Here is a 16,560-nt window from a genome sequence, read left to right on the forward strand (position 1 = left end):
GAGCCACGAGAGTATAAACAGAGCTATAGTCACACTAACACACAAGACACGAATGCAAAGGGCACGTGCGGACAACAGGCTTATATGTGATCAACCACACATCTCTGGGGGATGGACCGCAGAGGCCTGAAGGCATAAAAGACTCCCACCATGCTCTGCAGAAATCCAAGATGGATGCCAGCACATGGAGCAGCATAACCTCTGGAAAAGGTAGGACCTTGACAGTACCTCCTCCTCAAGGACCCCTCCCCCTCCGTGGCTCAACAAAAGGCTTCTGAGGAAAGTGGGCATGAAAAGAGCGGAGGAGGGCAGGAGCATGAACATCCGCGGAAGGAACCCAGGAACGCTCCTTGGGACCATAACCGCGCCAATGAACCAGGAAATGCACCCGGCCACGCACCAATCGAGAGTCCAGGATCCAGCTCACCTCCTCATGACTGTCAACCCGGATGGGACGGGGCCGAGGCAGAGAGGTAGTGAAGCGATTGCAGACCAGAGGCTTCAACAGGGATACATGGAAGACATTGGAGATCGGCATCCCAGGAGGAAGGGCAAGGGCATAGGCAACCGGATTCACCTTGTGGAGGATGCGAAAAGGACCAACAAAACGGGGGGCCAGTTTGGGTGCGGACACCCGAAGATTGAGGTTGCGAGTAGACAACCACACCCAATCTCCGACCTGGTATGAAGGAGCGGGCAGCCGTCTGCGATCAGCCTGAAACTTCTGGCGCTGTGCTGAGTCCCTCAAGGACCTCTGGATCTGCCCCATGAAGAACGCAGGGCAGCAAGATGGTTCTCCACAGCCGGAATGTCCTGTGGTGAGAACCTCTCATGTAATACCGTAGGTTGGAACCCATAGTTGGCCATGAAGGGAGACATGCCGGAGGAGGAGTTGACAGCCGAGTTCCTGGCAAACTCCGCCCATGGCAGGAGATCGGCCCAATCGTCTTGATGGTCCGAGACATAGCAGCGAAGGAATTGTTCCAGGGCCTGGTTGGAACGCTCCGCAGCCCCATTGGACTGTGGGTGGTAGGCCGAAGAAAAGGAGAGCCTGATACCCAACTGGGAGCACAAGGCACGCCAGAACCTGGACACGAACTGACTCCCACGGTCCGAGACAATTACCCTAGGCAACCCATGCAGGCGAAAAATCTCCCTGGAAAAAACCGTGGCCAGTTCTTGCGCCGTTGGTAATCTCTTGAGCGGAACACAATGGCACATTTTGGAAAAACGATCGATGACCATGAGAATGACCGTATGACCCCGAGACACAGGGAGGTCTACAATAAAATCCATGCCCAGGTGTGACCAAGGACGCTCCCCACTGGGAATGGGTTGCAGAAGACCCAATGGGAGATGCCGTGGAGATTTATTCTGGGCACAGACCGAACATGCCGCTACATAAGAGGCGATGTCGGCACGGAGAGTTGGCCACCAGAATGAACGAGAAACGACCCAGGACAACTGGTTCCTCCCCGGATGCCCGGCAGTCTTGGAATTATGGTAGGTACGCAGCAGGCGGGTGCGCAATGCCTCAGGTATGAAACATCTACCATCCGGTTTCTCGGGAGGAGCGACAGTTTGAGCTGCCAAAATCTGCTCCCCAAGGGGGGGAAGTCAGACTGGTGCGAATGGCAGCCAGAATCTGATCCGGAGGTATGACCGTGGTTGGCTCAGAGTCCTCCCTGGACAACTCAGAGTATTGCCGCGTCAATGCATCAGACCTGACATTCTTGGAACCAGGCAAATAGGAAACCACATAGTTGAAACGTGACAAGAACAAGGCCCATCTGGCCTGACGGGGCGTCAATCTCTTGGCCTCTGAAAGATATGTCAGGTTCTTGTGATCGGTAAGAATGAGGACCGGAACCGCGGAGCCCTCGAGCAGGTGCCTCCATTCCTTGAGAGCCAGAATGATGGCCAACAACTCCCTATCTCCAATCTGGTAGTTGCATTCTGCAGAGAAAAGCTTCCTGGAGTAGAACCCACAGGGAAGTAGGGGTCCATCGGGCGCCCGACGCTGAGACAGGAGAGCGCCTACTCCCGTCTCGGATGCATCAACCTCGAGGACGAAAGGTAACTCAGGATTGGGATGAGACAGTATCGGAGCCGAAGCGAAGACGGATTTCAGAGCCTCGAAAGCTACGATGGCCTCGGATGGCCACTCGTGAGGATTACTGCCCTTCTTGGTTAGGTCTGAGAAAGGCTTTGCCAGCGTGGAGAAGTTCCTGATGAACTTCCGATAATAGTTGGCAAAACCCAAAAAGCGCTGAATGGGCCGAAGACCATTGGGACGAGGCCACTGCAGAACCGCCACAACCTTCTGAGGGTCCAGAAATGATGTAGCCCAAAAAGGCAACTTGGGATCGGTGGAATTCACATTTCTCGAGCTTACAAAAAAGTTTGTTCTCACGTAACCGTTGCAGCACCCGCTTGACATCCTGGATATGGGACTCCATGGACGCAGAGTAAATCAGGATGTCATCCAAGTAGACAACCACGCACTGCTGCAACAAGTCACGAAGGACATCATTTATGAACTCTTGAAAGACCGCAGGCGCGTTACACAACCCGAAGGGCATCATCAGGTATTCATAGTGCCCGGTTCTGGTGTTAAACGCGGTCTTCCACTTGTCCCCCTGCTTGATCCGTACGAGGTTGTACGCCACCCTAAGGTCGAGTTTAGTAAAGACCGTTGATCCCTTGAGGCGGTCGAACAACTCGGTAATCAATGGAATAGGGTAGGCATTCTTAATGGTGATTCGATTGAGACCCCGATAATCGATGCAAGGCCTCAATTCACCACCCTCCTTTACGAAAAAAAAAGCCCGCTCCTGCTGGGGAAGTAGACTTGCGAATGTGCCCCCAGGAAAGCGCATTCGCAACATACTCCTCCATGGCCTTATTCTCTGCAATCGAGAGGGGATACACCCTGCCACGTGGAGGGGTAGCACCGGTTTGCAAGGATATGGTGCAGTCATAAGGACGATGGGGAGGTAAGGCACCAGCACGCACCTTGTCAAACACGTCCAGGTACTCCCCATAGTCGGTGGGCAACACAGAGTCTGAGGAGGCACACAACACCTTAACCGGCCCACGGATGCACCCGACCCCACACTGTGGAGACCACGAGAGAATCTCGGCTGTTCGCCAATTAAAGATCGGATTGTGCCTCTGGAACCAGGGATACCCCAAAACCACCGAATAGTGCGGGGAAAAAATTACCTGAAAACAGGCCAACTCCCTGTGAACCGCCCCAATTGCTACTTCAACGGCAGGGGCCTGCCATCTATCGCCTCAAGAACCAATGGGGTAACTCGAGCCTGCAGGGGAATGGAGTGCTGGGCGGCAAACGAGCTGTCCATAAACAACCCGCCAGCCCCAGAATCTACCAACACCTGGGCCGTCACCAAGCCCTGCGCCCAAGAGAGGACAACGGTGGTCAGTGGTTTATCCTTGCGGAACGCCGGGGACGAGGAGACTCCACCCAAGATCTGTCCCCGACAGGATCTCAGGTGCGAGCGGACCGGACAGGACTGCCGAAAGTGCCCACCAAGACCACAGTACAGGCAGCGACCCTCCTGACGCCACGCGGCCCGCTCTCCCTCGGAAAGGCGAGCAAACCCCAGTTGCATGGGCTCACCACCAGACAAGCCATCCCCAGGAGGCGTGGGAGGAGAGGGAGGAATGGGTGGGACAGAAAACGCAGGCGCCAGTCGGTTGGGAGGCCTCCGCAGGCGTTCCTTGAGTGAAGGCCTCTCCCTGAGCCTAGTGTCAATCAGAATTAAGAAGGAAATGAGTGCTTCCAGCTCCACAGGTAGTTCCTTGGCTGCAATCTCGTCCTTCAACGCATCGGAAAGACCATGAGAAAAAGCAGCTACCAGAGCCTCATTGTTCCAGCCCACCTCTTCCGCCAGGGTACGAAATTCTATGGCGTACTCGGCAACAGTCCGTGAACCCTGATGCATAGACATGAGTAATTTGGCAGCCGAGGCGGAGCGAGCCAGCACGTCGAATACCCTACGGAAGGTGTCGACTAAGCCGGAAAACTCATGAATCACTGGGTCATTCCTCTCCCATAAGGGATTTGCCCAGGCCAAGGCCTTGTCTGAGAACAGCGAGATGAGGAAACCCACCTTTGACCTCTCAGTCGGAAAAGCGTGGGGTATTAACTCAAAATAAATGCCCACCCGGTTGAGGAATCCACGACACTGACTCGGCTCACCCCCAAAGCGCTGTGGAAGAGGGGCTGAACCAGTCATACCTCTGGGTACCGCAGCAGCCACGGAGGTGGGTGCAACCACCGGAGCAGCAGCAGAAGCAACCACCGGAGTGAGAGCCGGAGTAAGGTGCGCGGTGCGTGCAAGCAGAGTTTGCAACACCTGAGCAAACTGAGCCAACAGGAGATCCTGTTGATCAAGTCTGGCGACTAACATGGGAAGCGGGGGTGTACCTGCACCAGCAGGATTCATGGCATTCGTGTAATGTCAGGCCAGGGTCATGCACTGACTGACGACAACCACCACCCACAGACTGGAGTCCCTCAGGGCGCGGAGTCTAAGTTCCAGGCTGCCCTTCACCAGGGCTACTGATGGTGGGGATGGAATTGACGCAGCCAGGAACCAGGTCGCGGTCCCTGAGACACCCCAGCTGCGGCAAACGGTACAGAACGGTAGAAAAGAATAACAGGTCACAGGCCGGGTTCAGCAACGGAAGGTCAGATCAATGGAAACCGCAGAGAATGGTCAGTCAAAAGCCGAGTCAGATTCCAGGAGAGCCACGAGAGTATAAACAGAGCTATAGTCACACCAACACACAAGACACGAATGGAAAGGGAACGTGCGGACAACAGGCTTATATGTGATCAACCACACCCCTCTGGGGGATGGACCGCAGAGGTCTGAAGGCATAAAAGACTCCCACCATGCTCTGCAGAAATCCAAGATGGATGCCAGCACATGGAGCAGCATAACCTCTGGGAAAAGGTAGGACCTTGACAGTGCTAAAATACCAGGATAGTACAAACACCCCTAAATGACCCCTTTTCGTAAAGTAGACACCCTAAGCTATCTGATGAAAGGCATATTGTGTCCATGGAAGATTTATTTTTTTTCCACAAGTTTCTAGAAAATGAGAAAAACATTTTTTTTTTTACACAAAGTTGTCATTTAAATGATTTATTTCTCACACAAGCCACGGGTATATGTGGAATTACACCCCAAAATACAATCTGCAACTTCTACCGAGTATGAGGATACCACACGTGTGAGACTTTTTGGGAGCCTAGCCACATACAGGAGCCTGAAATCCAATGACCACTTTGAAAGCCTGAAGGTGCGTAACTTCCTCATTACACTTCCTCACTACCTATCACAGTTTCGAAGGCCCTGACATGCCAGGATAGCACCAAACCCCCCAAATGACCCCTTTCTGGAAAGTAGACACCCCAAGGAATTTAAAAAGAGGCATGGTGAGTATTTTGCACATCTAATTTTTCTCACAAGATTTTGAAATATAAAAAAAGTTTTTTTTTTATTTTCTTCATTTTCCAAAAACTTGTGGCAACAAATGAGATCTGCAAAATACTTACCATGCTTCTTATGAAATTCCTTGGGGTGTCTACTTTTCAAAAAGGGGTCATTTGGGGGGGTTAGGTGCTATCCTGGCATTTCAGGGCCTCCAAAACTGTCATAGGTAGCCGGGAAGTGTAATGAGGAAATAAAGTCTGAAGATGCTTAATGGATTTTGGGTCCTGTACTCGGCTAGACTGCCAAAAAGTCTCTCACATGTGGTACCCCCATACTCGGGAGAAGTAGCAAAATGTATTTTAGGGAATAATTCTACATATAACCATGGCATGTGTGAGCAGTAAATCATTTAAGTGACAATTTTGTGTAAAAAAAAACAAAAAACAAAAAAACTTTTTTTGTTTGTCATTTTCCAAAAACTTGTGGTAAAAAAATAAATTCTATTGATTCAACATGCCTCTCAGCAAATAGTTTGGGGTGTCTACTTTCCAAAAAGGGGTCGTTTTGGGGGATGGGGGTGTTTTATGCCCAGAATTAGAAGTTTATGCCACAAATCACTCACTCTTCTAACCACCTGAAGACCAAGCCTATTCTGACACTTTTTGTTCACATGAAAAAAATCAGTATTTTTTGCTAGGAAATTAATTTAAACCCCAAACATTATATATTTTTTTAAAGCAAACACCCTAGTGAATAAAATGGTGGGTACTACAATTTTTCATGGCACATAGTACTCGCGCAGCAATTTTTCAAACGCAATTTTTTTTTAAAAAATACACTTTTTACTTTTAATGAACAAAAACACAATATATTGGCCAATTATTTGATAAAATATAAAAGATGATGCTATGCCGAGTAAATAGATACAAACATGACATGCTTTAAAACTGCACATGCCCCATGCAATGGCGACAAACTGCATACGTTTTTAATATCCATAGGCAATGTTTAAAAGCCTTTACAAGCTACCATTTTAGATTTACAGAGGAGGTTTAGTGTTAGAATTACTGCCCTTGATCTGAAGTTTGTGCCAATACCTCACATGCATGGTGCAACTGCTGTTTCCATACTGGCACAGGGTCAATGCTCATGAACGCAGGTGCGCGCATGCGCGGGGGGCGAGGACATTTTTTTTTTTTAAAGTTATTTTGATTTTTTAATTATATTTACACTGTCCTTTTAATTTTGTTTTTTTTTGCTTTTTTTGTTTTTATCACTTTTAATGCTATCACAGGGAATGCAAATATCCCCTGTAACTTCAATGGGCGTTGTCATATATTCTTTTTTGAGAAATCTGGGGTCTATCAGACTCTAGATATCTCCTCTGCCCATACATTATCTAATCAAACCAAAATCGGTGTGATCCTTTCCCAATTTTCAAATGGCGCTGTTTATATCCTGCAAAACTGAAGTGATGAAATGCTCGTAGCTTCCGAATTCTTAGACTATAGAGATGATTGGCACTGCTCTGGACTCCAATCAGCTCTATGTTCAGCTGGCAGAAACACCAGCTGCATTCTCAAGTTCCCCCAATGGCACGGGACTGCCCGAGAAGGCCGTGGAAGACAGCGGGGAAGGGGGGTATTGTCTCCCGCTACTTGTAAAAGCAATCCTGCAGTTAATTAGCCACTAGGATTGCTTTTACATGAAAGCTGATCACCAGCTGAACAAAATGATACCAGGGTGATGCCTGCAGCTGTAGGCATCATCCTGGTATAACCACTCAAAGTCCAGTAATGTACCAGTACGTCGCTGGTCCTTGTTGGGTATACATGCTATGTTCTTTTGTTTTTTTTATGCAGCCTGTGGAATGAATGAAAAAAAAGAGAAGAAATCTCTGCCAAAAAAAGTGTGTGGTATGCTCACCATTAGAATAAACCGCCCTGCATCCACCCACTTCTAATGGCGGGCATCACAATAGGTCACACTTTGCCACAAGCGCCAGTTCCAAGATTGAACAAATGTCTAAATAGTGGACCGAACAATGCAGAAGATCTGAAGGCCGCTATTAAAGCATCCTGGTCTTCCATAACACCTCAGTAGTGCCACAGGCTGATAGCTTCTATACCACGCCGCATTGAGGCAGTAATTGCTGCAAAAGGGCCCAAACCAAGTACTGAGTACAAATGCATGCTTATACTTTTCAGAGGTCCGATATTGTTCTATGTACAATCCTTGTTTTACTGATTGCATGGAATATTCTAATTTTCTGAGATTGTGGATTTGGGGTTTTCATGAGCTATAAGCCATAATTAGAGATGAGCGGGATCGAACCAGGCGAACCGGAATTCGATACGAATTTCAGGAAAAATTTGATTCGCGTCGAATCCGAAATTTTCCCGATCAGCCGGCAAAAGTGTCCCTGCAGAGAGCTCCGCTATTTCTGACATTTCTCTGACAGTGCCTTCACATGTACAGCGGTTGAAACATTGTATCTATTAGTTTCCATTTAGGATACAGATGTTTCAACCGCTGTACATGTGAAGGAGCTGTCAGAGAACTGTCAGAAATAGAGGAACTCTGCACATACACTTTTTGCCGGCTTGGAATTCTTATTTTCATCCTACTTCTTCTTCTTCTTCTTCATCCTCATCCTCAGAAGAAGAAGAAGAGGATGAGGATGAAGAAGAAGAAGAAGTAGGATGAAAATAAGAATAATTCCAAGCCGGCAAAAAGTGTATCTGCAGAGCTCCTCTAAGTGTATCTGCAGAATAGAGGAGCTCTGCAGATACACTTTTTGCCGGCTTGCAATTAATCTTATTTTCATCCTACTTCTTCTTCTTCTTCCTCTTCATCCTCATCCTCTTCTTCTTCTTCTGAGGATGAGGATGAAGAAGAAGAAGAAGTAGGATGAAAATAAGAATAATTCCAAGCCGGCAAAAAGTGTATCTGCAGAGCTCCTCTATTCTGCAGATACACTTAGAGGAGCTCTGCAGATACACTTTTTGCCGGCTTGGAATTATTCTTATTTTCATCCTACTTCTTCTTCTTATTCTTCTTCTTCTTCATCCTCATCCTCATCCTCAGAAGAAGAAGAAGAGGATGAGGATGAAGAAGAAGAAGAAGAAGAAGTAGGATGAAAATAAGAATAATTCCAAGCCGGCAAAAAGTGTATCTGCAGAGCTCCTCTAAGTGTATCTGCAGAATGTCATTTATGGAAACAAATAGATACAATGTTTCAACCGCTGTATGGAGTGAGTGTCCAGAACTGTCAGAAATAGTCTATTTCTGACAGTTCTATGACATTCCCTCCATACAGCGGTTGAAACATTGTATCTATTTTTTTCCATAAATGACATTCTGCAGATACACTTAGAGGAGCTCTGCAGATACACTTTTTGCCGGCTTGGAATTAATCTTATTTTCATCCTACTTCTTCTTCTTCTTCATCCTCATCCTCATCCTCTTCTTCTTCTTCTGAGGATGAGGATGAGGATGAAGAAGAAGTAGGATGAAAATAAGATTAATTCCAAGCCGGCAAAAAGTGTATCTGCAGCGCTCCTCTAAGTGTATCTGCAGAATGTCATTTATGGAAAAAAATAGATACAATGTTTCAACCGCTGTATGGAGTGAATGTCCCAGAACTGTCAGAAATAGTCTATTTCTGACAGTTCTGGGACACTCACTCCATACAGCGGTTGAAACATTGTATCTATTTGTTTCCATAAATGGATCCATTTATGGAAACAAATAGATACAATGTTTCAACCGCTGTATGGAGTGAATGTCCCAGAACTGTCAGAAATAGGCTATTTCTGACAGTTCTGTGACATTCCCTCCATACAGCGGTTGAAACCGCTGTATGGAGTGAATGTCACAGAACTGTCAGAAATAGACAGAAACTGTCACAGAACTGTCCTTCTTCTCATCCTTCTCCTTCTTCTCATCCTTCTTCTCATCCTTCTCCTTCTTCTCATCCTTCTCCTTCTTCTCATCCTTCTCCTTCTCCTTCTTCTCATCCTTCTCCTTCTTCTCATCCTTCTTCTCATCCTTCTTCTCATCCTTCTCCTTCTTCTCATCCTTCTCCTTCTTCTCATCCTTCTCCTTCTCCTTCTTCTCATCCTTCTCCTTCTTTCTCATCCTTCTCCTTCTCCTTCTTCTCATCCTTCTCCTTCTTCTCATCCTTCTCCTTCTCCTTCTTCTCATCCTTCTCCTTCTCCATCTTCTCATCCTTCTCCTTCTCCTTCTTCTCATCCTTCTCCTTCCGCTTCTCCTTCTCCTTCTTCTCATCCTTCTCCTTCTTCTCATCCTTCTCCTTCTTCTCATCCTTCTCCTTCTCCTTTTTCTCATCCTTCTCCTTCTTCTCATCCTTCTTCTCATCCTTCTCCTTCTTCTCATCCTTCTTCTCATCCTTCTACTTCTTCTCATCCTTCTCCTTCTTCTCATCCTTCTTCTCATCCTTCTCCTTCTTCTCATCCTTCTTCTCATCCTTCTCCTTCTTCTCATCCTTCTTCTCATCCTTCTTCTCATCCTTCTCCTTCTTCTCATCCTTCTCCTTCTTCTCATCCTTCTCCTTCTTCTCATCCTTCTCCTTCTTCTCATCCTTCTTCTCATCCTTCTCCTTCTTCTCATCCTTCTTCTCATCCTTCTCCTTCTTCTCATCCTTCTTCTCATCCTTCTCCTTCTTCTCATCCTTCTCCTTCTTCTCATCCTTCTCCTTCTCCTTCTTCTCATCCTTCTCCTTCTTCTCATCCTTCTCCTTCTCCTTCTTCTCATCCTTCTCCTTCTCCTTCTTCTCATCCTTCTCCTTCTCCTTCTTCTCATCCTTCTCCTTCTTCTCATCCTTCTCCTTCTCCTTCTTCTCATCCTTCTCCTTCTCCTTCTTCTCATCCTTCTCCTTCTCCTTCCTCATCTCCAAGGGCATTTAAATGAAAGGTACAGTGTTCTGCACTAATTTAAAGGCTCTCTGAAGCCTAGAAACCCTTTTTATAAGTCATCTTCGTAGCGAATAAATTCGCATCAAATCAAATTTCTTCCTGAAATTCGCCGAATCAGCCGAATCGAATTTTTGAATACTTTGCTCATCTCTAGCCATAATCATCACAATGATGACAAATCACGGCTTGAACTATCTTGCTTTGCATGTAATGAGTCTATCTCATATATTAGTTTCACCTTTTAAGTTGCTGCACTGAAATAAATGAACTTTTGCACCATATTCTAATTTTTCGAGTTTCACCTGTATATTGAATATAATACACCTTTTATAATATTGCCTTAATAATAATTTAAAAAACTGAAAAACAAAATTTTACTTTATCTAGCATGTATATTTTCCTTTTATAGAAGGGATACAAACTTTTTTTTTTAATGTTCTTGCTTTAAAATTTTCCATATACAACATTAACCAGAATCTAGAAATATTACCCAATATAACACTGGGATTTCATGTAATAGATTCATGTTTATATACTAGTATGGCAGTAAGGAATATTCTAAGCATGTTATCTGGTCCGCATTAGATAGAACCTAATTCCTCATGTTCTGGAGAAGACAGATTGGTGGGTTTTATAGGAGATCACTTTTCAATGATAATTATTCCAATGGCACAAATACTGGGGATCTATGGATGTACACAGCTAGGTGCTACTACCACATGAAATTTGGAGGTCTTTAGCTAGTGACTCTGCAGACAGTTGGTGACTTCTGCACACTGTGCTCTTCAGCATGCGCTGACTCCACTCTGTGAGTTGCTGTTGTTCCCAGTTACTTCCAATTTGTTATAATACTACTAACAGTTGAGCGTGGAATATTTAGTAGCAAAGAAATGTCATGAATGGACTTATTGTACAGGTGGTAACCTATCACAGTACCACACTTGTATTCACTGAGCTCCTGAGAGCGACCCATTCTTTCACAAATGTTTGTAGAAGTCTGCATGCCTAGGCGCTTGATTTTATACACCTGTGGCCTGGAGGGGATTGGAACACCTGAATCCAATGATTTGGAGGGGTGTCCCAATACTTTTGGCAATATAGTGTAGTTGTAATGCATGTACTCTACCTGCCGTTTATAATATTTATGTTGCTTATCATCAGATTTTCCTGTATCATCAGGAGATTTGTAGAAATTAATTTAATAAGTCACTGAAGGCGTCAAACCAACCAAACATTTGATTTTGAATTATCCCACATATGGGTGAAGGCTACAGGGGGCACAATGGGTTTGAGTGCCTACCTATTAAAGCACTTAAGATAACCGATATGCCACATATCCAAAAATGCAACCAATTATACTGGCTGAACAGAGGCTGTGACACCTCCTCCTCAGAAGGGCATAACATCCTCCTTTACCAAGTGCTCACCTAGGTAAAGTCAATATCACTAAGACATTTATTTGATCATGGGACTGCCTGGAATCCCACATCCTACAAGAATGTGCTCCTATATGTTCAAGAGGCATATTTTCCATATATCTGGGATCTTCATCCTTCAAAGGATCCAAAAATGAGTCATGTCACCCCTTCATAGTTGAAGAGAACTGGGGCCTCGTGTTTTTTAAATATTATGTTTGTGTTATTGGATTTGGAAGAAAGTTAATAGAAGGTAAATAGGGCAATTTTAATGATGGAATGCCTGCCGTAAGTTGGTGAAAAAATGTAAAACATAGAAGTAAACTTAACAACAGAAAAAAATTAAAGTGCAAAAGTAGAAATTTGCTCTGATATATACTGTAATGAAAAAAGTATGTTATAAAATGCATAAATGTACATAAAAAGAGAAAATGAAACAAAATATAAAAAAATAATAAATTGAACATGAAATCCAGGTTTAGGAAATGGAAGATCACTAGAAGTAAAACTAGCATTTTTGGAAGTGGAAACTCCTCGTAGTAGGCACAGCAGGTTTACATATCCAGGAACTCAGTGCAGAGATCTTACTAGATGTGTGAAGTTTTCAGAGGATGTAACTCCCTATTATCTACCAAACACTGAATGTCAGTTTTTGGTGGACTGACCCTTTAGCTGGTCTGCTGTTGCATAAAATGAGGGTAAGAGGCGGGCATTCCGATCATGTGACCGCTGTGATTGGAAGTCACAGCATTTACATGATTGGGAAGTTCTCAACCACAAGTATTCATCGGGAGCTTTCTGGTAATCATTGGTTACTGTGCTGGGAGCAATAAAGCCCACACGGGGAGAGGCTGCATATATGTGTATGGCCATCGAGAAGAGGTTATTAAAGTGGTTGAATAATTAATCATCCCTCTCCCTAATGCCCGCTTACTTAAATTTGATCAGAATCATCAACTTTGTCCAGTTATTAGGGAAATAATCCAGGAAATAATAAAGGTGAACCGGGAAGCAATGGGGTAAATTTTCAGGCAGTGCAGTAGGGCAGAGCTGAGAAGATTAGCTGAACAGAACTACAAATACCTTGGCAGGTAAAGCTGTAAACATACTGTACATGTATTACAATGAAGTATGAAGCGGTATTCCCGGACTACCAATTTCTGCACAAAAATATGATCACTACTTCTTGTCCAGAAGAAACAATAGAAAAATACCATCACTTGTCTTTTCTTACATGACTACTAGTGGAGCTAGTAGTCATGAAAAAACTTTATATTGTATTTTGTTGTATTTATCGATAATCTGTCTTTTCTTTTGACTCTCTATGAGACACAATGTATAGGTTATTACCATGACATCATAACTACTCAGAAACAAGCTGCTGCACAAATAGCACATAAAACCAAATTAACTGCACACATAAGCATTTAAAAATAAATAATTAGTGGTTTCTTGTTACCGGCAAAATTAATTGTTTTGTATTATTTTCTGGTTTGAACAGAATTATGTAACATTTTGGGAGAAAAATACAACAGAGAAGTCCAGCACTTGATGACATAATGGCAAAAATCTGCACAGCCACCATGTTTTTCCCTTTAGTGCTCAGATAGGCCGGGATCATGGCAATCCAGACACTGCAGAACACCAGCATGCTGAAGGTGATGTACTTGGCCTCATTAAAACTGTCCGGTAATGTCCTGGCTAAAAAAGCTATAATGAAGCTCACAGCTGCCAGAAGCCCCATATATCCCAGGACAGAGTAGAAGCCGATAACTGAACCCTCATTACACTGAATGATGATCTTTCCCTGATAAGAGTGAGTGTCCTGATCCTGGAAGGGAGGAGAAATAGACAACCAAGTGACACAGATTATGACTTGGATAGATGAACACACACACATTACACAGTTGGGTAATTTGGTCCCAAACCGTTTTCTCCAGGAACTGCCAGGTTTGGTGGCTTTAAAAGCAATACACACCGTGATACTTTTGGCAAGTAGAGAAGAGACGGCAACTGAGAAGATGCCACCAAAAGAGGTTACACGCAGCATGCAGGTTACATCTACTGGACGGCCGAGGAACAAGAAGACACAGAGGAAGCTCAGCATGATGGAGACCAGGAGGAGATAACTCAGGTTCCGGTTATTAGCTTTAACAATGGGTGTAGTCCGATGATAAACAAATAATCCCAATATAAGGCCAGTTATAAGACAACATAAAACAGTCACAGATGATATTACTGTAGTAAGGGTGTCATTTTGATAAGAAATAAATTCCACTATTTTTTGCACACAGCGATCTTGTTTATTATTGGGCCATTGGTCATCTGGACATCTCGTGCAGCCTACACTGTCTATGGGGAAAAAATATAATTACAATTTATTGATTATTTTTAGTTACTGCATAAACTGTATTATGTGCACACTATCCCATTCCACATAATATTGTAATTAGAGATGAGCGAAGTATTCAAAAATTTGATTCGGCTGATTCGGCGAATTCCAGGAAGAAATTCGATTCGATGCGAATTTATTCGCTACGAAGATGACTTATAAAAAGGGTTTCTAGGCTTCAGAGAGCCTTTAAATTAGTGCAGAACACTGTACCTTTAATTTAAATGCCCTTGGAGATGAGGAAGGAGAAGGAGAAGGATGAGAAGAAGGAGAAGGATGAGAAGAAGGAGAAGGAGAAGGATGAGAAGAAGGAGAAGGATGAGAAGAAGGAGAAGGAGAAGGATGAGAAGAAGGAGAAGGAGAAGGATGAGAAGAAGGAGAAGGATGAGAAGAAGGAGAAGGAGAAGGATGAGAAGAAGGAGAAGGAGAAGGATGAGAAGATGGAGAAGAAGAAGGATGAGAAGAAGGAGAAGGAGAAGGATGAGAAGAAGGAGAAGGAGAAGGATGAGAAGAAGGAGAAGGATGAGAAGAAGGAGAAGGAGAAGGATGAGAAGAAGGAGAAGGATGAGAAGAAGGAGAAGGATGAGAAGAAGGATGAGAAGAAGGAGAAGGATGAGAAGAAGGAGAAGGAGAAGGATGAGAAGAAGGAGAAGGAGAAGGATGAGAAGAAGGAGAAGGATGAGAAGAAGGAGAAGGAGAAGGAGAAGGAGAAGGATGAGAAGAAGGAGAAGGAGAAGGATGAGAAGAAGGAGAAGGATGAGAAGAAGGAGAAGGATGAGAAGAAGGATGAGAAGAAGGAGAAGGATGAAAAGAAGGATGAGAAGAAGGAGAAGGATGAGAAGAAGGAGAAGGAGAAGGATGAGAAGAAGGAGAAGGATGAGAAGAAGGAGAAGGATGAGAAGAAGGAGAAGGAGAAGCAGAAGGAGAAGGATGAGAAGAAGGAGAAGGAGAAGGATGAGAAGATGGAGAAGGAGAAGGATGAGAAGAAGGAGAAGGAGAAGGATGAGAAGAAGGAGAAGGATGAGAAGAAGGAGAAGGATGAGAAGAAGGATGAGAAGAAGGATGAGAAGAAGGAGAAGGATGAAAAGAAGGATGAGAAGAAGGAGAAGGATGAGAAGAAGGAGAAGGAGAAGGATGAGAAGAAGGAGAAGGATGAGAAGAAGGAGAAGGATGAGAAGAAGGAGAAGGAGAAGCAGAAGGAGAAGGATGAGAAGAAGGAGAAGGATGAGAAGATGGAGAAGGAGAAGGATGAGAAGAAGGAGAAGGAGAAGGATGAGAAGAAGGAGAAGGATGAGAAGAAGGAGAAGGATGAGAAGAAGGAGAAGGAGAAGGATGAGAAGAAGGAGAAGGATGAGAAGAAGGAGAAGGAGAAGGATGAGAAGAAGGAGAAGGATGAGAAGGAGAAGGATGAGAAGAAGGATGAGAAGAAGGATGAGAAGAAGGAGAAGGATGAGAAGAAGGACAATTCTGTGACAGTTTCTGTCTATTTCTGACAGTTCTGGGACATTCACTCCATACAGCGGTTTCAACCGCTGTATGGAGGGAATGTCATAGAACTGTCAGAAATAGACTATTTATGACAGTTCTGGGACACTCACTCCATACAGCGGTTGAAACATTGTATCTATTTTTTTCCATAAATGACATTCTGCAAATACACTTAGAGGAGCGCTGCAGATACACTTTTTGCCGGCTTGGAATTAATCTTATTTTCATCCTACTTCTTCTTCTTCTTCTTCTTCTTCATCCTCATCCTCATAAGAAGAAGAAGAGGATGAGGATGAAGAAGAAGAAGAAGTAGGATGAAAATAAGAATAATTCCAAGCCGGCAAAAAGTGTATCTGCAGCGCTCCTCTAAGTGTATTTGCAGAATGTCATTTATGGAAACAAATAGATACAATGTTTCAACCGCTGTATGGAGTGAGTGTCCCAGAACTGTTAGAAATTGTCTATTTCTGACAGTTCTATGACATTCCCTCCATACAGCGGTTGAAACCGCTGTATGGAGTGAATGTCCCAGAACTGTAAGAAATAGTCTATTTCTGACCGTTCTGGGACACTCACTCCATACAGCGGTTGAAACATTGTATCTATTTTTTTCCATAAATGACAGTCTGCAAATACACTTAGAGGAGCGCTGCAGATACACTTTTTGCCGGCTTGGAATTAATCTTATTTTCATCCTACTTCTTCTTCTTCTTCTTCTTCATCCTCATCCTCAGAAGAAGAAGAGGATGAGGATGAGGATGAAGAAGAAGAAGAAGTAGGATGAAAATAAGAATAATTCCAAGCCGGCAAAAAGTGTATGTGCAGAGTTTCTCTATTTCTGACAGTTCTCTGACAGCTTC

Source organism: Staurois parvus, unplaced genomic scaffold (genome assembly GCF_062004578.1).
Source record: "Staurois parvus isolate SC_StPar_1 unplaced genomic scaffold, SC_StPar_1.0 ptg000602l, whole genome shotgun sequence".
Classification (NCBI taxonomy): domain Eukaryota; kingdom Metazoa; phylum Chordata; class Amphibia; order Anura; family Ranidae; genus Staurois; species Staurois parvus.